This window comes from Petaurus breviceps, unplaced genomic scaffold (genome assembly GCF_028583685.1).
Source record: "Petaurus breviceps papuanus isolate PSGF00001 unplaced genomic scaffold, PetGlider_PUasm1.0 90825, whole genome shotgun sequence".
Lineage (NCBI taxonomy): Eukaryota > Metazoa > Chordata > Mammalia > Diprotodontia > Petauridae > Petaurus > Petaurus breviceps.
The window spans coordinates 315,998-334,808 of record NW_027187353.1 but is presented as its reverse complement, the minus strand read 5'-3'; the positions used below and the strand labels follow the sequence as shown (position 1 = coordinate 334,808).

At 39.2% G+C, this 18,811-nt stretch overlaps 2 long non-coding RNA genes across 2 annotated transcripts; one reads left to right on the top strand and one right to left on the bottom strand.

Moving 5' to 3' along the window:
• Positions 1-2,927: 2,927 nt before the first annotated feature.
• On the bottom strand, positions 2,928-17,131 carry LOC138148679 (uncharacterized). Its single transcript, XR_011165118.1, has 3 exons — positions 17,064-17,131; positions 5,745-6,037; positions 2,928-3,596 (listed from the first exon to the last, which is right to left on the bottom strand). It is a non-coding gene; the product is annotated as an uncharacterized lncRNA (long non-coding RNA).
• Positions 4,681-12,105, top strand: LOC138148678 (uncharacterized). Its single transcript, XR_011165117.1, has 4 exons — positions 4,681-5,120; positions 6,530-6,628; positions 10,019-10,164; positions 11,888-12,105. It is a non-coding gene; the product is annotated as an uncharacterized lncRNA (long non-coding RNA).
• Positions 17,132-18,811: the final 1,680 nt, after the last annotated feature.

The following is an 18,811-nucleotide window of genomic DNA, read 5'->3' as shown; positions in this document are numbered from 1 at the left end:
GGGCAGGGAGTGATATGACATTTATATTGGTAAATTTTATATGTATTAGAAAGTGAAAAGGGTAAAGAGGAGATCAAAGTACTTTAAGAATATTTGAGGAGAGGCCTGCAGATTTAGAATTCATGTATTTGTGTATTTATTCAGATGCCCATAGTGTATACATATTTGTATGGATATGGCCCCTCAAAATTTCAGTTGTACAACCCTTTAACTGAGAGTAAGAGGTAAGAGTAACACTGGGAGGGAAAGGATGAAAATCAGGCAAGTTTAGCATCTTTGCCCTAGAAATTCTTAGACCCTCTCTTAGAACCTCAAAGGTCCTTCCTATGTCTTGGTGGTTTTCATTTATGTCCCTCATCCATGCTTGTGGATTAGACATAGCACACCATAGGACAGTCTTTGTATAGTATTCTGTTCACAGGAACTTCTAGAAAGTGTGTATCACAAGTGACAAGGGTATCCTTAATACCACAAGAACTCAGTTACTAGCAAAGTCAGGACATTGATACTTTGGATATTTGGGTTTCTTTATAAAAGAAACTCAAAGAAGAGAAAATAAGACCAAGGCTGTAGTAGGAGAGCCCTGGTATCATTATTATACCATTTCCCTGACCTTGCTTCAATGCCTATGCTGTCTCACTTATTGCTGCCAGGTTTCCTTTGCTATACCTTGGCATTCTTAGTATCACAAGCCTGAGTCAAAACCAGAGGTCCTGGCAGCAATGCTAAGTAAAGACCTGTCCCAGGTCATCCTGACATTAAGTCTGTGACTGGGGTGTGCATCCTGCCATGTAACCAGTTTTCTCCTTAGACATTAAAATCTACTTCTTAGGTCTTTTTAGGTATACACTCAAAGAGGGTTACAAAGACTTAGTCTTAGGTCTGTATAGCTCATTCCTAGAAATATTTTTCTTCCTTTTCTTGTTCAGTTCTTTTTAAAGAAATACATGGAAGGCAAATATCATGAAATGTTTTAAATCAAAGATTCAATAATTAATTTAAAATAGAAAAAGTTGGGAAACTCAGAGGTTTAATAGTTACCCACATTTTATGTACGTGGGCCAGCATAGGCATATGGAATTCTGTGCCATGAGCCAAAATCTTCTTAGCTACTCATCTTCCACTCCTACTGGAGTCAGCTCGTCCCATTTTGAGTAGCAAGAAGTAGTTTGCCTTGCCAGGAGAACATTTATTTTTGTATTTTGTGTGTATATTTTAATCTGATTATTTTAATGTCATGTTACTATTATGGTTGCCTCCAACCTCCATACAATTCATATAACACCCCCGCCCCCCAATATGGGTGATTACCCTACTATTCAAAGACTGTATGAAATCTGAATAATCCAAGTGATGTCTAGAGGAAGTTGGATAAACTTGACTTTTTCCTAGGCAATCAGAACATGTAAGAAAAATCCATAATTGTGCTTTCAAAGAGAAGATAAACAAGGTAATATTCTAATTTGTAAATTAATTTATTAGTATAGTTAGGGAATTTTTGGCTAGACTTTGCTTTCTGCTTCCTGTTTGTACCCCACTCATTGGGTACAGACTCTTTTCCAGACACAATTCCTATTTGCATCCAGCCAACAAAGTCTACCTTCAGCACAAGGGCTTTGTATGGTAGCAGTGAAAGGTACATTGCAAAAGATTCAGAGCAGTGGCAAAAAGCACAAACCTCAGTGTAAAGATTTAAAAATACAATCTTCCCTGATTGTAATGCTTCATAAGAGCATGCTAGAAAGGTGTATTACCTTGTTCTTGACTGTTTAAGGCATGAGGATATTAATGTTGAGTGCATATTACTATTACTGTAAGAAATGGGAGTGAGATTACTGTGCTATTGGGATTGAGGATTAGACTTGGGTTTATGAAGACCTAAATTAAGTTCTGCCTTTGACATATATAGTGTATCAAAGGGCAAGTCACTTAATCTCTCAATGCACTATCCAACTTTCAAAGACCTTTGATTCCCTACACTAATAAAAGCATGGCACGGGACTAAAAAAACAAATTGGCATCACTACCTTAACAGTTTTAGTCTTTCTTACTCCAGGATTTAAAATTACCTGATTCCTACTGGTTCTTTTTGAGATCATATCATGTTATGATCTGTTGAAGTAATTGGAAATGTTTTGCCTGAAAAAGTAAAGACTTAATGGGGGATATGATCACTGTTTTCATGTACAGCATCTGAAACCATGTCTTAGAGAAAAAGGACTGAATTTGTTCTGCTTAGCCCCAGAATGCCAGTGGGTGGAAGTTACTGAGATGAATATTCTGACTTGATGTGAGGAAAAACTTTGCAACAATTAGGCAGGTAGCCTGTAGGTAGGTAGAGTATTTGTTAAACTCTCTCTATGTGCCAGACATAAATGCTAAACACAGGAATACTGATAAAAACAGAAAAGTCAATGCCTATTCTAGAGGAATTTACGTTCTAAAGGGGGTTTAGATTAGAGTTATTCCAAGGGGAAATGGACTGCCTTAAAGGACTAGACTCCTTCTTTCTAAAATTTCTTCAAGGGAAAGCTCAGTCACCAGTTTCGTGGATGTTGTAGAGGGATATTATTGTTCAGGACTAAGTTGGACTAGATTTTGCCACTGAAGTCAACCAAGGCTGAGATTGTGTGATTCTGTAATTCTTTCTTCTCTTATGCTATAGTTTTTCAGTTTGCTTGGCACAGCTCATGCTTCATAATAATTACATTCATATGGTAATGGATCCATCAGATACCTGATTCCATGGAGCCAGATGCCATGGGTTGGACTTCTTTTATGGAACACATTAGCTCTGTGTTTCTTCTTGGTAGGAAGATTGTCATCACTCGAATCCTTCTTCCCTCCGGCTGCCTTCCCTTGATGTTGCTCTTATAAGCCTGAAGCTGCTTTTGACTTGCGTCTTTTTTTTTTTTGGTCTTGAGTTGGGGTGCCCTATTGTACTGATGCTAAGAATTCTGTCTCAGTCCATTGGTGAGATGAGCCTGCATTGGTTCATTAGCTTTAAGTCTGTGTCAGCAACTACTTCAGCTACATGATAATGAACAAGTCTGGAGGAAAGTCTTGCCAGGCCTGGTCCTTATGTCAACCACTGGAGTCATGGAATTTTAAGCAACATGAGGTTGAGGTGTGGACAAGAGAAATGTGTCTGCTTCTTGTCTTAGCAGATGTATAATAGGATTTGTTTAGGGTTTTTTAGCCATAAAGTGACATAATTTAGAAACTGGACTTGATTTAGGTCTGCCTTTAACACATATGGTATCAGAGGACAAATCATTTAATCCTTCAATGTACCAGGCAACTTTCGAAGACCTTTGATTCCCTGCACCAATAAAGCATGGGATAGGACTAAAACTAAATTAGCATCACTATCTTAACAGCTTCAGGATTTTTGTCTCCAGGGTTTTAAACTACCTGATTCCTATTGGTTCTTCTTGAAATCATGCCATATTATTATCTGTTGAAGGAACTGGGAATATTTTGCCTAAATAAGTAAATGTTTAATGGGGAATATGATCATTGTCTTCATGTGTAGTATCTGAAAGGATGTCATGGAGAAAAATGATGAGATAGGTTCTTCTTTTCAGAAGGCAGGACTAGAAAAAAATCAAAAGATCAGGCTACATTGTTGGAATTTACTGTATGGGGTTTGGCACCCCAGAAGCATTAAGATAAAATTAGCTCAAGTTTATATGGCACTTAATGGTTACAAAGTGTTGTACACACATTTACACACAATGTATCCTCACAACAAACGTGTGTGGGTGGGGGTGGGGGGGTGTACACAACTTAGCTTCCCTTTATTTATAGATCAATGTAAGTTCAGAGAAGTTAGAATAGCCTTAAGTTGGAAAAGAACTTTTAGCATTATTGTCAATGTTGCTGCATCACTAATTACATGGTATGCTGTTAGACTTCCTTGTATTTACTTTCTTTCACTCACTGGAAGTGGGAAAGATGGAAAAGGGGTGGAAAATTACATTGTGAAAATGGGTGGTTTACACCATGATTCACAGTGAGCATAGCAGGTCAGGAATATTCCTGCTTTCTTAACATCCCAGAGAGAATCTAGAGGAGGGGCCACCAGGATTGGGAGCACCTCAAGTTCATGCCATGTGATGACTGATTAGAGGAATTGGGGATGTTTAATGTACAGAAGAGGAGGTTCAAGGCAGGGAGACAAAAATTATCTTCAAGTCTTTGAAAGACTGTAACGAGAAGCACTCTGGTTCAGTGGAAGGAACACTGGATTGAGAATCTGCCTCAACCTCATTTCTGTCATCATCCTGTGAAGTTGGGCAAGTCATATAACAGTGGGTTTGGGTTTCCTTATTTGTAATTGTAGGAGGTTAGATTACATGGATTCTGAGGGCTCAGCTCTAAATCCATGAACCTGTGGAAGAAGAATTAGGCCCACTAGAGTTTGGGGTAAGAGGTCCAACAAGATCCATTAGAATGTGACCTCCTTGAGGGCAGTGGTTATTATTATTATTATTGTTATTGCTATTATTATTTTGCCTTTCTTTGTGTCCCCTCTAACATAGTCCCTGACTCATCATAATTGATTAATAAATGCTTGTTGACTGCCTGAAGATGTAATTTAATAAGAATAATGTAACCTCTTACATTTGGTGTCAAAAAGTCAACTTCTCAGGGCTAAGATGTTAGACAGTAGTGTCTAAAGAAAATTGGAGTGTTTTACTGTGCTGAAAGCTTATTATGAGTCAACAATTTGATGTAGCAACCAGAAAAACAAATACAATCCTCCTTTACATGAAGAGGCACTGTGTCTAGGATGAATGAGGTGTTAGCCCTGTATATAGTACTGTCTCCCAGTCAGATTGCATGTAGAGCCTGCTGTTCACTACACACTTGGGACATCACATTTTATAAAGGATGTGACAAACTGGAGAGAATGGAAAGCACCCCAATAGAAGGCAGAATTTGGAACCCTGAGAAGAAGTTCCAGAGAGGCAAATGTTGGTTCTGTATTAGAAAAAAAAAGTTTCCAACAGCTGGGACTGTCTAAAATTGGAATGGCATGTCTCAGCAGTTGTTGGGATCCCCTCTCAAGAGGTTTTCAATAAAAGTTTGCTGCTACCATTTCTCAGCATGTTGTGGTAAGGATTTTTGTTCATGTGTAGACTGAAGTAGGCACATCCTGAGGTCTAATCTAGATTCTAGAGTCTGTAATTCTAATTCATCTCCTTCATTCCTTAGGCAACTGTTTGTTAAAGTAAGAACTGTCTTGAGCTTTGTAGCTTGCTCTAGTCTCTCCTTTACAAAGTTATTTTAAGTTTTGGTGTTCATTTTTCTAAGAGAAAAAGTACTAACAAGACATATGGTTGACTTTCTGTCCACCATTTACTTTAACTTATTGAATTGTAAAGAGTACTAATTGCTGGATTTGCTGTGATAAAGTTGGGGGGAGGGGCAAAGGTGGGCCACAGTTAAAAATTCAACTTGGCCATGTTTTTCTCATTGTCCTCACAGTGCTAATGGATAAAGTTCGAGCAGAGTCCAAAGCTCCCACTTCTCATAGAAGAACTTGGGTGTGTCTGAATAAGTGACTCTCTAGCAATAAATAACCTGCACCAAGGCCATGCCCTCTTCTCTCTTACCCGTGTATCTGTTGAGTCATCGCTGCTTGGTTTCCTGCACAAATAGTATTCCACTACATATCATAGTAAAGTAAACACAGTACTATGAGAGCCAAATTGAATATTTGCTTTTATTTCACTCACCAGTAACTAAATTCCAGTCAGATTTCAGTTCCTGACTCTTGGTTCTCAGCTGTTGCTGCTATATCCATGTTTCAAGTCTGTTTCTTTGTCCTGCCTTTCTGCACCTCTCCTCCATTCTCTCCTGCTACAAATACTTCAGTCCATTAATAAACATTTTTTAAGCACCTGCATGTGCTGGGCACATTGTATTTAAGCATTGGATTTTTGGTGATGTTTCCACTTCCCGCTCACCAAAAAATCGTGCTGGGACTTTTCCAGTGTTGTTCTTCTATTGATCTCAGAATATATTGTGCCTTCATTTAGAAATAACCAAGAGAAATGACAGTAAATTATTAAAGCATAATTATTCAAAAGTAGAATTATAATTCATAAATGTACTTAACGAAATGGATTTTTCTGTACAATCTCTAAAGAAAGTTGAGGAAATGTGTGTGATGAGGCTTTCACCAGACCATGGCAAACATTTTAGCAGCTTCTAAACAAATTAAGTAAATTAATGTAAGATATCTAAGATACAGGGGTGGGAAAACATGTTCCCACCTTTGAGCAAAAATGAAACAAAACAAAACAAGTCTTATTTCCACTAAATTCCATTAAGTCCCTGCTCCTGATTTCTGGACTTCAAGACCAAGCCTCTATAGCTGTTTCATTATGAAATTTCCCTCAATACCTGGGACCTCCCTTTCTCCCATTATCAGATAAGACAATATTTATGAAATGTTTAGCACAGTGCCTGGCACGTAATAGGCACTTAATAAACGCTTGCCCCTTTCCTTCTCTTCCAGCCAAGCTTCCATTCTGTGGAGGGCCCAAGACTATTTGCCTTCATTCCCCTCCCCAAACTGTTCTTGACTTTATGGATTCAAAACAAGGCCGTGCACCAGGTACTATGATCCCCAGTTCCCTCCTCCCCCCTTTAGTACCCTTTTGTGTATTGTCTTCCACTGTTAGAAAGGAAGTTCCTTGAAAGCAGGAACTATCTTTTTGCTTGTATATGTATCCTCGGCACTTAGCACTTAGCTTGGCACATGGTAAGCACTTAAAAAAAAGCTTGTTTTTTTCCTCCCTTCCTTTCATATTCCCTCTCCCTCCTTCCCTTCCTCCCTCCCTCCCTTCCTTCCTTCCTTCCTTCCTTCCTTCCTTCCTTCCTTCCTTCCTTCCTTCCTTCCTACTAGAAAGAACCTCAGAGGCTACCAACTTCAAAGACAAGAATAAAAATGTAGAATCAACTATATTATTAGTGAATAAAGTAACATTTAGGTGCTAATTTATATATTATAGTGCTATATAAGACTTTAAGTAGAGACTAAATTCCTTTCCCTCTAAGGTACATGGATTAACCAGAAGAGTTTCAGGCCATCCTCCTTCCACCATTAATTTCAAGAAGCAGCCCTTAGCATTTTGAAAAACCTCACCAAGCTTCCCCCAGGGGCAGTGTAGGAAGACTGAAATATAACTGTGGAGAAATTGGGATGTTCTCTTGAATCTCTAGATGCCTGGAATTTACTCACGGTAAAGAGGCTGAGAGTTAAACTAGCTGGTCGTGGGGGCAAACAGATGTTATACTCTGATAAATTGACATGAGTCAATATAGAGTTGAGGAGAGAGACCCATTGGTAAGTCGAGAAGGGAGATTGTTTGTACCCTCAGAGACTCTGTGTGCCAGACCAGGGGACACAGTAAATATAATACAAAAAAGTTTTTAGATAGAGGCTGTAATTTTATCTTTGATACTAGTGGAAAGGAAAAAGATAGCTGGTCCACTGAGGAAAAGAGGCAGATCAGTGGCCATCTGCTAGGAGTGGAGGAGAGGTATAGTGAGAAGTGCCCCTGTGGGTTAGGAGGGAACCTTTGACATAATGATTATCCAATGTGCCCATGGGAAACTAACTAAGTTTTGGTTCCAAACTTGTTTAACCATTAGTTTTTCAACTAAGAAAAGGGTATTGCAGCTAGTGTAACTGATCCATGATGTGAAATGCTTCTGGGATAGAAAGGCAAGGAAAACAAAGAGAAACAGGTAGGAGAAAGGAAGAGAGGAATATTACAAAGAGGAAAAGAAAAACAGTGAAGAAATTAAGGGACAGAACAAAGGAAAACATCCGGTGGCAGAGAGGAGGGACAAAGGGAAAAAAGCACCCTCACTCTCATAAGAAGATTTTACATTTATAACATTCAGGTCAAGATCAGAGTTTCTCCTCTAACTGAAAAACAGTCAAGTTTCATTTTTTTTTAACTTATAGACTTTAAGTTCTTTTCATTCCATATGTAAGTCAGACATATAAAGTAGGTCACAGGGAGTAATATAAAATATTTCCTTGACAGGACTTATCTAAAAGAAAAATTGAAGCTTGTGCTTTATTTTCACTCACTAAATTCAAATGGTTGAATTAAAGGCCGGCAAGTATGGGATTGGCACTGTTTGTATCCACCTATGGTGGGAGGGCTTGCCCCTAGAAAAGGAACTTCCACTCTAGGAAAGATTTTCTCATTCCTAGCATCTAGTCAGACAGATCTATCAGCTCTGAGGAATTTAAGTATCACTCAGACACAGATGCTCAGATTTGTACAGAACCTGAAATATGAGTGATCCATGTAGGAGTAATATACATTTTTAAAGCTCTAAACTTCTTTCTACTTTTGGACTTTGCAAAAATTGAAATATCCCAACAAATTTGAGTTTTCCTAGGTCAGCTTTAAAATTAGAGCTACTAATTTTGCTCTCTTCATCTAGAGGAGGGATGGGGAGGGCAGAGCTGGTACTGTCCTCTTTACTTTGATTGGGACTAACCCTAATAAATTATTGGTTCTTTGAAGGTAGAGACTATATCTTATTTCATCTTCCCATAGAGAAGACTAAACTGACCTTTCCAGGAATGTTCCAGGGATCCTACTCCAAGAACTTAGAGAGACCCCAAGAATAAGATAACCCCTTGCTTGGGCCTTTGGAGGAGGATGAATTTCCTGGCTGCTTCCCACTATGCCCATCACTTAAAGGATTTGGCATTTAGTGCATGATGGGGAGTAGGAGCTTAGTGAATGTTGAAATGAGGTAAATTCCTCAGTATCACTGAACATCTCATGATTCCCCTCAAATGTGTTCTCAAATTTGGGCTTGGCAGGTTCTTTATTTCTTCTGTTCCCATAATCCATCCCCTCCCACTGCAGCCATTAATCCAAAGCTTCTCCTATAAGTCTCTAAGCATAATTCTAAGATCTTCAGAATATTTGGCCCTAAGGCCTATGGGTGAGTGAGTGGAAGTCCTGTTTGAGCCAATGAAAACATATGACATAGTAATTTCGGGGCCATGGAACCTTACTTTCAGGTTCAGCAGTGTATTAAAGTCAGGGATAGAGAGAAGTGTGTCATTTCCCTGGGGTTTGATGGAATGAATCCCTTGGCTACTTCCTGGACTGACTCAGAAACAAGTATTTTAGTGAATGCCTCTGAGCAAATAGTTTTTACCAACAGCACCACTCCCCCAAGTGACTTACTAAACCCCTGATTATGAGGGTGTGGCTAACTGATTTTGGGAATACAGCCAAGTTTGCTGCAAACGCCATTTTCTAAAGAACTGATATAGCATAGAATTACTCTACAATTGGAACTCCCAGATTAGCTGAGAACTTGACAATTTATATTTAGTTTAAAGGAACAATGACAAACAAAAGGCAGAAAAAAATGGGATTCAAAGAGAGAAGCCTGTGCAGAAGGGTAATTCACAGTCGTTATTTTTTAATGGTAAAAAAAATTGCAGTGGATTAAAAAAATTACATCCTACCTTAAATTTTCTAGTTACTTTAATTTCAATGAATTCATGATTTCACTGATGTAGGGAATCATCCTTTCTTGACACAGATCAAATTTGACCTACCCATCCAAGCTTTTTATTTAATTATTTTAATTACTGTCTGTGTGTTCTCATTAATACACATTAGAACATCTATGCAACATGCCTCAGATCTTCTCCTTCTTTCACTATTGGTAGATGCCAGTGCAGCACTCATCTGTCTGCACTCCCTGCTTTTCTAGTCATAAGATTCTCAAGACCATACACCTAGCACTTCAGGGGACCTTAGGAGTCATCCTCATTTTACAGATGAAGAGATTGAGGCCTAGGGAGATGAGGTGGCTGGTCCAAGGTCACAGAGGTGACAGTTTCACCAATAATGGGGGATTGAATCCAGTTAGGAAGGACTAGATATATTATAACCCTGAGACTGAATGCCCAGGATATATCATCTCTTCAGCTCCTCTTAATTTAATATCGTAGCTCCCAAGCAGTTCGGGACTCAATTTTGGACCACACAAGAACTCCAAGGGAAACATCAGTAATTGGCTACCTTCTCTAACCAGGATTGCATAAAACCAGCAAGAAAGATGGGAGCTGGAAATCCAAACCACCACAGCCAAGTCATTGTAAGCTTCAAGGAGTGTTAGTTATTGCTTCTCCCGTTCTTATGTGCTGCATTGTAACTCTGATAGCAGTCTGGCTTAGGGGTGTGTTGGAGCCAGCTTCAACCGCCAATTGCTGTTTTTCAGTGCAAACATTTACACCTCAGAAGTCAGCTAAGTGATAAATCAGTGCTTGATTTATTGTTTTGTTGATTGTCGACTTAAGAGAGTGACTAAAAATGTTAACGCATATTAAACTTAAAAGTGTGCCATGATTTTTTGGAGAACCAGTTGTTAAACATTTACTAGCATAACTCTAGTTTGGCTGACTGGGGTACTTGAGCCCTGAAGGATATGTCACCCTGTTCCTTTGGTTTCATTCACATCCAGAGCTCTGGATTCAATCGTACCCATCCCAGCCCTTGCTCCTATCCAGCGCAATACAGCCCATGTGCCGGATGAACATTTTTTTTTAAGCAGAACTGCAAAGATACCTTTCCTATGTCCATTTTATGTCAGGGACTCAAGAACAGACAAGGTAACAGAACAGTTTTAGAACAATTGCTATATCAGTTCTTCTTGAGTTCTTTTTGAATGACTTTATCATTACATACTTCACACTTACTATTAAAGACACCAGCTATGGCTGACAAGATACCAAGGGAAAAAAGTACAAAACCCATTGCTCATTTCACTACCCTTGCCTTCCTTCCCACTCAAAAACCCAGGAAAAAAAACTCAGACAAACACTTATATGCCCATGCCAAGGGAACTTCTGGAAACCTAGGCAATGACAAGATATTCTTGCAGAGCCCAGGAAGCTAACCTGAGCCTGACCTTTGCTCTGAGCCTCAGGCTGTAAGACTCACCTACTAATTTATAAATGAGCTGTGTTTGTTTTTCTATATGATGGCCCTCCTGGCTCACTCCTTTGTTCTCCTAACTTTTGTAGCTTGGCTCCTTATAGAGAGATTCAACTCTGCTGCCAATACTAGACTGGTCCGGGCCATAGGCAGGGGAAGGTTAAGGAGCCCTACCTAGGTCAGGGTTACCTAGTGAGCTCAGCATTTAGCAAAGAGTCAAACTTGTTGCTTGTATATTCCGACCTTAACATCCCATTTCCTTAGTAAACATTCCTTAGTATATTTCCTTACAATAACTTAGGTATCTGCTTTGTGCCCCTAGAATCAAGTCTTAGTGAGAAAACAACTGATTTAGCTAAAACCAATTACACTAAAGCCAGTTTGTCTAATAATCAATTCACTTAATTTTATGCTCTCTTAATAGGCATTTATATCTATATGGATATTTATACACACATATGTACATATCACACATATATAGCCATTCAAATATGTTCTGATAGATATAGAGGTTGGAAGCAACCTCAGAGATCATCTCGTCTGACTACCTCATTTTACAGATAAGGAAATCGAGATCCAGAGAAATATAGTGACGTACTCCAAATTAAACAGGGAGTAAGAGCAAAGCCAGAATTTAAACCCAGGTCCTCTGCCTCCAAATTAAGATCTCTTTCCACTGGTTGTAGGTCCTATTAAATATTTTTGCTTCATTTTATATATTTTTGCTTCATTTTATATATTCTTTTTCTCTGGTCAGCTTTTAAAAACTTTAAGGAATTTTATTAATTTTAAAAAATCATTTAAATATTTAAAATAATTTAATCAATTATTGATAATTGTATCTTTATGACTGGGTCCTATAAAATGTTTTTCTTAATTTCCAGAAGATGTTGAAGGATATGGACAGCAGCACAGTGGATAAGCAGAGTGATTAGTTTTCATGCATGGAGAGAATGCCTATGTATTTTCATCCATCCTAAGAAGGTCCACCTAAGTATCAAAATAAAGAAGTTTTAGACAACTCACCTAACGTGTAGTCTTGTACCTTGCACTATGGGAGCCATACCCACTGTATATAGGCCAAGAAAAGATTCCTACCATAAGTGTGGCCTTAGCTGAAGCTTTGTTTTCATGTAAGAAAAAGTCAATAAGATTTAATTATTTTTAAAGTGACAATGGATTATTAATAGAGACCATATTTAATTATTTTTAAAGTGACAATGGATAATTAATAGAGACCATATTTAATAGAGACAATTTAATTTTTAATTATTTAATAAAGACAATATTTAATATTTATTTAATATTAATAATTAATTTTAAATAATTTATTTAATATTATTTAATAGAGACCATATTTAATAGAGACAATAATTAATAAAGACCATAATTAAAGCAGAAAGGAATTTATAAGCAGCTTGTGTTCAAATCATCTGTGCCATTGTTATTTGCCTATCATGGGAAAACAAAGTACACACTTCCCCAGAAGGTCATTTGTATAAGGCAAACACACTCATTTGCAAATTGATTTTAAGCTCCCAGGTTAGTGACAGAAAAATTTATTCTACCACCATTAAATTTCTTTCCTCCTTTTTCTCCATTCATACTATCTTACTCAAAATTTCATATAGACTATTGTAATAGCCTGCTAAGGGATCGCCCCGCTTCTGGTCTCTTCCCTTTCCAATCCTCATTGAAATTCATAGACACAAAATGGATCATGTCATCTGAGACCCACATCTTTAGTGGCTCGCTATTGCCATAGGACAAAATCCAAAATCCTCAGCCTGGTACCATCTTCTTTTACAATACTCTCCCAGCGTTTTATTTGTGTCTTTATGTCCCCAGCTCTAGCACAGTGACTTGCACATAGGAAACACTTAATAAATATATTGAGTTATTGGACTGAGCCCCTAGCTTTGCTTCTGATACCCAGCTTTATCAACCTGAGGAGTTTGCCTTAGGGTCTTCCTGTGTCCAGCCTTTCCAGGTCTGGGTAGTTCTGTTGTCACCAAGGTCCCAGTTTTGATTTTATAGGAAATGGGATGATATGGCCTTCCAGGCCTCTTTTAGATCTAAGATTCTGGCTTTTAATGAAATAAACAGTATCAGAACAACTGCTGTCATTTTGTGATCCTCATCTTGAGAAAAGAGAAAAAAAAAGATAAATCCAAATAAGATTTTTTTTCTTTTGGGTAAGAATGTATAAGGGAGACTTTGTCAGTGATTGCTAGAATGCCAACAAAGGCCTTTGCTGCTTCCTTTACAGTGTTTTGGGGTATTTTCTAGGATCCAGGTGCTTTGGATGACTGAACCATTGAATGTTGAAAGGACAAATAGAAAAAAGTATGTGAATTTTTTCCCCAGCCTTGGAGAGGGAGGTGCTGATGGTATGTGAAATGACAAGCTGCCTCCCCTCAAGACAGATAAGTTGTAGCTGGAATTCATTCAACAAGGAGTTGAGGACATTTCTTTGGGAGGCAAGGCTACTTTAGGTGGACCTTTCATTGCAGGGCTATTTAATAATAGAGTTGAAGACATTTTGACTAGGCAAAAGTCCGTGCCCCAAGTGGTCTTACTCTAAAAAGAGATAACACTTCCCAGCAGCAGCAGTGGTGGGAGCCAAGAGTAGAGTGGACTGTCAGCAAATGGCAGATCACCAGCACGATGAGCTGTGGCCAAGCAGAGGAGGAGAGAACACAGAATGGCAACAGAGGACAGAGCTTTGGCAGGTGACAACTGTGGCATCACGGTGGCAAGCTTCCCAGCCTTGATGAGGCTGGCAGTGAGTAGGGCCAGCAAGCATCAGAGTGCTTCAGTCATGCCAAAGATCTGTGGAAAATGGAGAAAACTGACTAGTATAGGAGGAGGAGGGTTCCAGACATGACACTAATGAATGATGGAAATCCTTACCATCTCAGAATGTAAGTTTTTTCTAAGGAGTTGCTCCCCACCTCAACTGGTGCCTAAGTGTGTGGAAGATTGTACCCAGGAATGTGCTGGAGCTAGTTTGAACTGGTGAGCCAATTGTTAAATTTTCAGTGTGAGCCTCTATACGTTGGAAATCAGCAAATGCTACAAATCAGGGCTCAATTATTGTTCAATTGATTGTCTGGACTTAAGGTGATGAAGAGAATGTTAATAATGCAGATTTAAGCTTTAAAGTACATCATGCACATTTTTCTGGAGAATCAGTTGTTAATCCTTTACTGCATACCCCTGATTGTCCCCATTTGAGAAATAGCATAGTCAATATTGTTTTAGATATAGAAGAATAAGAGGACCCAGGTTCAAATCCTACTTCAGTCACTCACTATCTGTGATTGGGCAAGAAAAATAACCTTTCAGAGGCTCAGTTTTCTCACCAATAAAACAGGAGAAATAATACTACTATTATGTACTTTATAAGGTTGTTATGAGGAAGGTGTTTTTCAAACCTTAATAGGCTATAAAAATGTGTTATTGTTATTATTGGGTATAAGGAGTTAAGAATGATTTAATTGCTTGGTTCTTCCTTGTATTTATTTTGCAATAAATGCAAATAATTTGCCATTGTTATTTATGGTGCCTGCCTGATCTGTTGGTAGAAAATACACTGGAAGGAGGCATGAACCAAATGTTAGCATTCACATTGAACCCAGGTAACATGTGATTCCAGGGTAGAGAGGGAAACCTGTGACATTGCTGTTTTGTGACTAGAATTTTTATTTCTCAAGGGGTCCAAAGCCTTACAGTCATCATTTTATCAATCCTCCTACCATCTGTGGGAGCTGAGTATTAGTAACTAATGTCCCAGTTTGCCGCACCAGTGGTCTCAAACATTAGCGCTGGCGCTCAGTGCCTCCCTGCTAGCCCCTGCTGGCATCTAGGCTCCCCCACTGACTATACCCTTGTACTGTGTCCTCGTCCTGTTTGTTAGCTGTTGTTTGCTGCCTAGACAACCCTTGGAAACAGCTGTCTCTTGTGAGCTGAGATGCCTGGAAGTGACACCATGAACCTGAATTGTTAACTGCCAACAGTTACAAATGATGCGGGATCTTTTTGTTTTCTTTAAACATGTTCCTGAAGCCAATTTTACATTTGTCAATGGCTCTGAACAAATAACTCTAAAAAGTGCTTTTTCTCCCCTAAGTAATTCTGGTTTGGCACACGTCCAAGGGCTGTCATGTGCCTCCAAATGACAAGAGTGATTATGATAATAATAACAATAATAATATTTCCCTTTCCATTTTCTCATCTGGTCTCACAGCACTTCATATTACTTTTGTGATCATTCTTATCACATTAATAATGAGGTAACATGACATAGTCCCTCAAGGTCAAGAAGACCCACCTCTGGTACAGAATGTGTGACCATGGATAAGTCACTTACCTCCAAATGCACCAGATAACTTCCTTGGATTATAACCTACAAAGGAACTGTCAGTCTGTATCTGTAGAGGTGGTTTCTACACTGGGAGTTCCCTACATTGATGGATTCACAGGTCTAGGTTTTTTTTAATGACAGATTTATATGGTGCTTTAAATTCTACAAATCACTTTGCATAAATTATTTAATTTGACCCTCACAACAACTATCTGAGGTAAAAATTATTAATCCTTATTTTACAGATAAGGAAATAGGCACAGAGGAGTTAAGTGACTTTTACCTGAGAGCACAACTGGTAAGTATCAGAGGTGGGAGTCCAAATGTCTTCCCAACTCTACACCCGACCATCACTCTATCCACTGTGATCTATGTTCTTATTGTCCCTATTACAATGTAACTGCCTTGAGGCAGAGATCTCTGTCTCTCCTGTGCCAAATACAATCCAGTACATATAAGGAGCATTACTGAAAGGAGCTATTTGTAAAGTACAGGTATTCTCTGCCCTCTGCTACAAAGTTGTCAGCTGGTGAGGAGAACACATGGACTCTACTTCACTGCTGAAGGAACCAAGGCCCTAAGATTTGAAACTGCTTGCCCAGATCCATGTGATGTCAATGATGGCGTCGGGTCCGCCCTATTCTATAGTTTGTGGGCCAGGGGTGTTGTTTGTTTCCTTCATGCTGCCTGCCTTCTTTAAGTAGCTGAGATTCCAAGTGACAATAATAGGAGATGGTCACGGCAATGCTATGTTAGTGGCAATGAGCCAGGGATAGAACTGGAAATACAGTTCAAGTCTCCTAACTCACTCTGCTGATTATGCCATTAGGCCATAGTGCTAAATTACAGAACTCTATCAAAGAGACACAGTTTGATGCCATTAGAGTTTCTGCCGACTAGCTATTAGTTCATTTCATTCTTAATTTTGCCTACTTGAATATATTATTCTTATTTTGTCTTATCCAAAGGCAAGTCTGAATGGAAATTTTTGAATGATTCCACATCCTCTGCTTAATTAAGCTCCTGCCTAGTTGACATAAACAGATTCTTGGTTGACTCTTACTCATCATAAGTTGGAAAAGAAAAGAAGGCCTTTTTTAGTCAAAACAAGTACCTTTCTGTCTGCTGAGAAAGTGGGAATTTTATTTTCTTTAAAAATAAGTTTTTATTGATTTCAGGTTCTTTTTTTTAAACATCATTATGATTTCCTCCAGGATCCCCTCACAGAGAGCCATCTTGTATAACAAACCACTGTCCTCTCAGTCTCCAGCTTACAACTTCAGCATTATCCTCAATTCCTCACTCATACTCACCCTATATGACTAATCTCTTGCCAAGATAACCTCTCTCATATATGTCTTCTTCTTTCCATTCATATAGCTGCCACCCTGGTACAGGCTTTGTAACATTGGTGCGACATTCACAGCGCCCACAGTGGCTATGAATATGCTGATGTAATTGTGAATCACAAGATGTAACAGTCTCTCCACATGGAGGACAGAACCAAAGTATTTGTTCAAATACCAGAAAACCAAGTCCCCAAACCAGAAAGCCAAATTCATTACAGTAACCATGAAGTTGGTACATATAACCAATGTAGCAAACACCCACATTCCCAAGCCTTTCCAAACCTTCCCTCTGTCAGGCCTTCAAAACAAAACAGACTCCCTCAACCAAGAATGCCCCTCTCTCACTTATAGTAGCTCCTCAGCCTCCACATGGCTTGCTCCCAGGAGTTCTGGCTGGCTCTCAGCTTATGTCCAGCTTTTTATCCTGGTCATTAGCTCCTCCCTGTTTCACTCTTCTCTGTTGCATCAGCAAATTCATCCAACTATGGGTTTCACAAATTCTGTTTCTTAACAAAGGCTTGATGTAATCAAGGGCTAGGCTCAACTTGAAACTTGTTAATTTGCCACTACAAGGGACAGGGAAGATCTTCAAATCCCCTTTACCATTACAGGCTCTCATCATCTCATATCTGTATCCTTCTGGCTGGTCTTCCTGCCTCAAGTCTTTCCCCAGTCCAGGGCATTTTCCACTAAGCTGCCAAAGTGATTATTCTAATTAAAGGAATGATTTTGTCACTCTACTGGCTCCCTATTACCTTCAGGATCAAATATAAAATCCCTTGGCTTTGAAGGCCCTTTACACACTGACCTCTTTCTACCTTTCTGGTCTTCTTACACTTTAGTCCAGTGACAGTGGCTTCTCACACAATTCTCCATCCCCCACCTCTTCTCTTTTCACTGGCTGTTGCACATGCCTCAAATGCGCTCCCTGCTCACCTCTGGGTCCTTGTCTCTCTGGTTTCTGTTAAGACTCAGACCAAATCTCACTTTCTGCAGGAAACCTTTTGCATTCCTACTCTATTCCTTAATGCTAGTGCATTGAGATTGTCTTCTGTTTACACTTCTCCTCATGCCCATCACACCTACTCCATTGTCCTTAGGTGGCCCTAACTTTATTCCTTGGTGGATTGTGGTGTTATACAACTCACCCATTCCTCATTTTCGGGATGAGGAAATTGAGGCCCAGAGAACCCATGTACACAACCCTAATAAGTGTCACAGACAGAGTTTGAAACCTCATAATTCACAAAGTTGGTTAAATCCACATAGCATGGTACTGATAATAACTCTTTCTGGTATTTGGTTTTTTTTTTTTGGAGGGGCAATTAGGGTTAAGTAACTTGCCCAAGTCACACGGCTAGTAAGTGTCAAGTGTCTGAGGCTGCATTTGAACTCAGGTCCTCCTGACTCCAGGGACAGTACTCTATTCACTGCCCCAACCTCGCCGCCCCTCTTTCTTTTATTTTAATTAACTCAAGTCAATTACCCTATTCCCTCTTGCCACCCATAGGCTGATAAAAACAAATCCTCTACCAGGGATTCCTGGTTTGCCAGTGACAAGAAAATGTTCCCCCAACTAAGCCTTTAAAAGTGAAAATTCTCAGGAATAATAATAAGCAGATAATAATGAGGGGCGTAGGTGTGTGTGGAGTAAGGGGCATGCCAACATCACAAAGAAATCTGTGGTTTGCCTGATTTAGGACTGGAAGCATTCCAGTTGGAGAGTCCAAGTCATCTCTCAACAAATGTCTTTCCTTGAAGACAGGGCAAATGGTTAAGTAAAATAACTAGGTGGAAGGCTAAGCCAGTCATTGATTCTTAGAGGTAGCCATGGATCACTCTTCATTGGGGAAGATCATAGAGCTAGATGCAGTCTCAAAGGTCATCTAGTCCAGTTTCCTCATTTTACAGATGAAGAAACTGAAGCCCTAAGAGGGTAAGTGAATGAATGAAGGAAAAATCATTTATTAAGGTCTTATTAAGGTAAGTGCTGAAAATATAAATACAAGCTAGCAAGAAAGTTCCTGCTCTAAGGGAGCTGATATTCCAAATAAGGAATGTCCTTACTTATAAGGGAGTGGTGACCAAGGGAC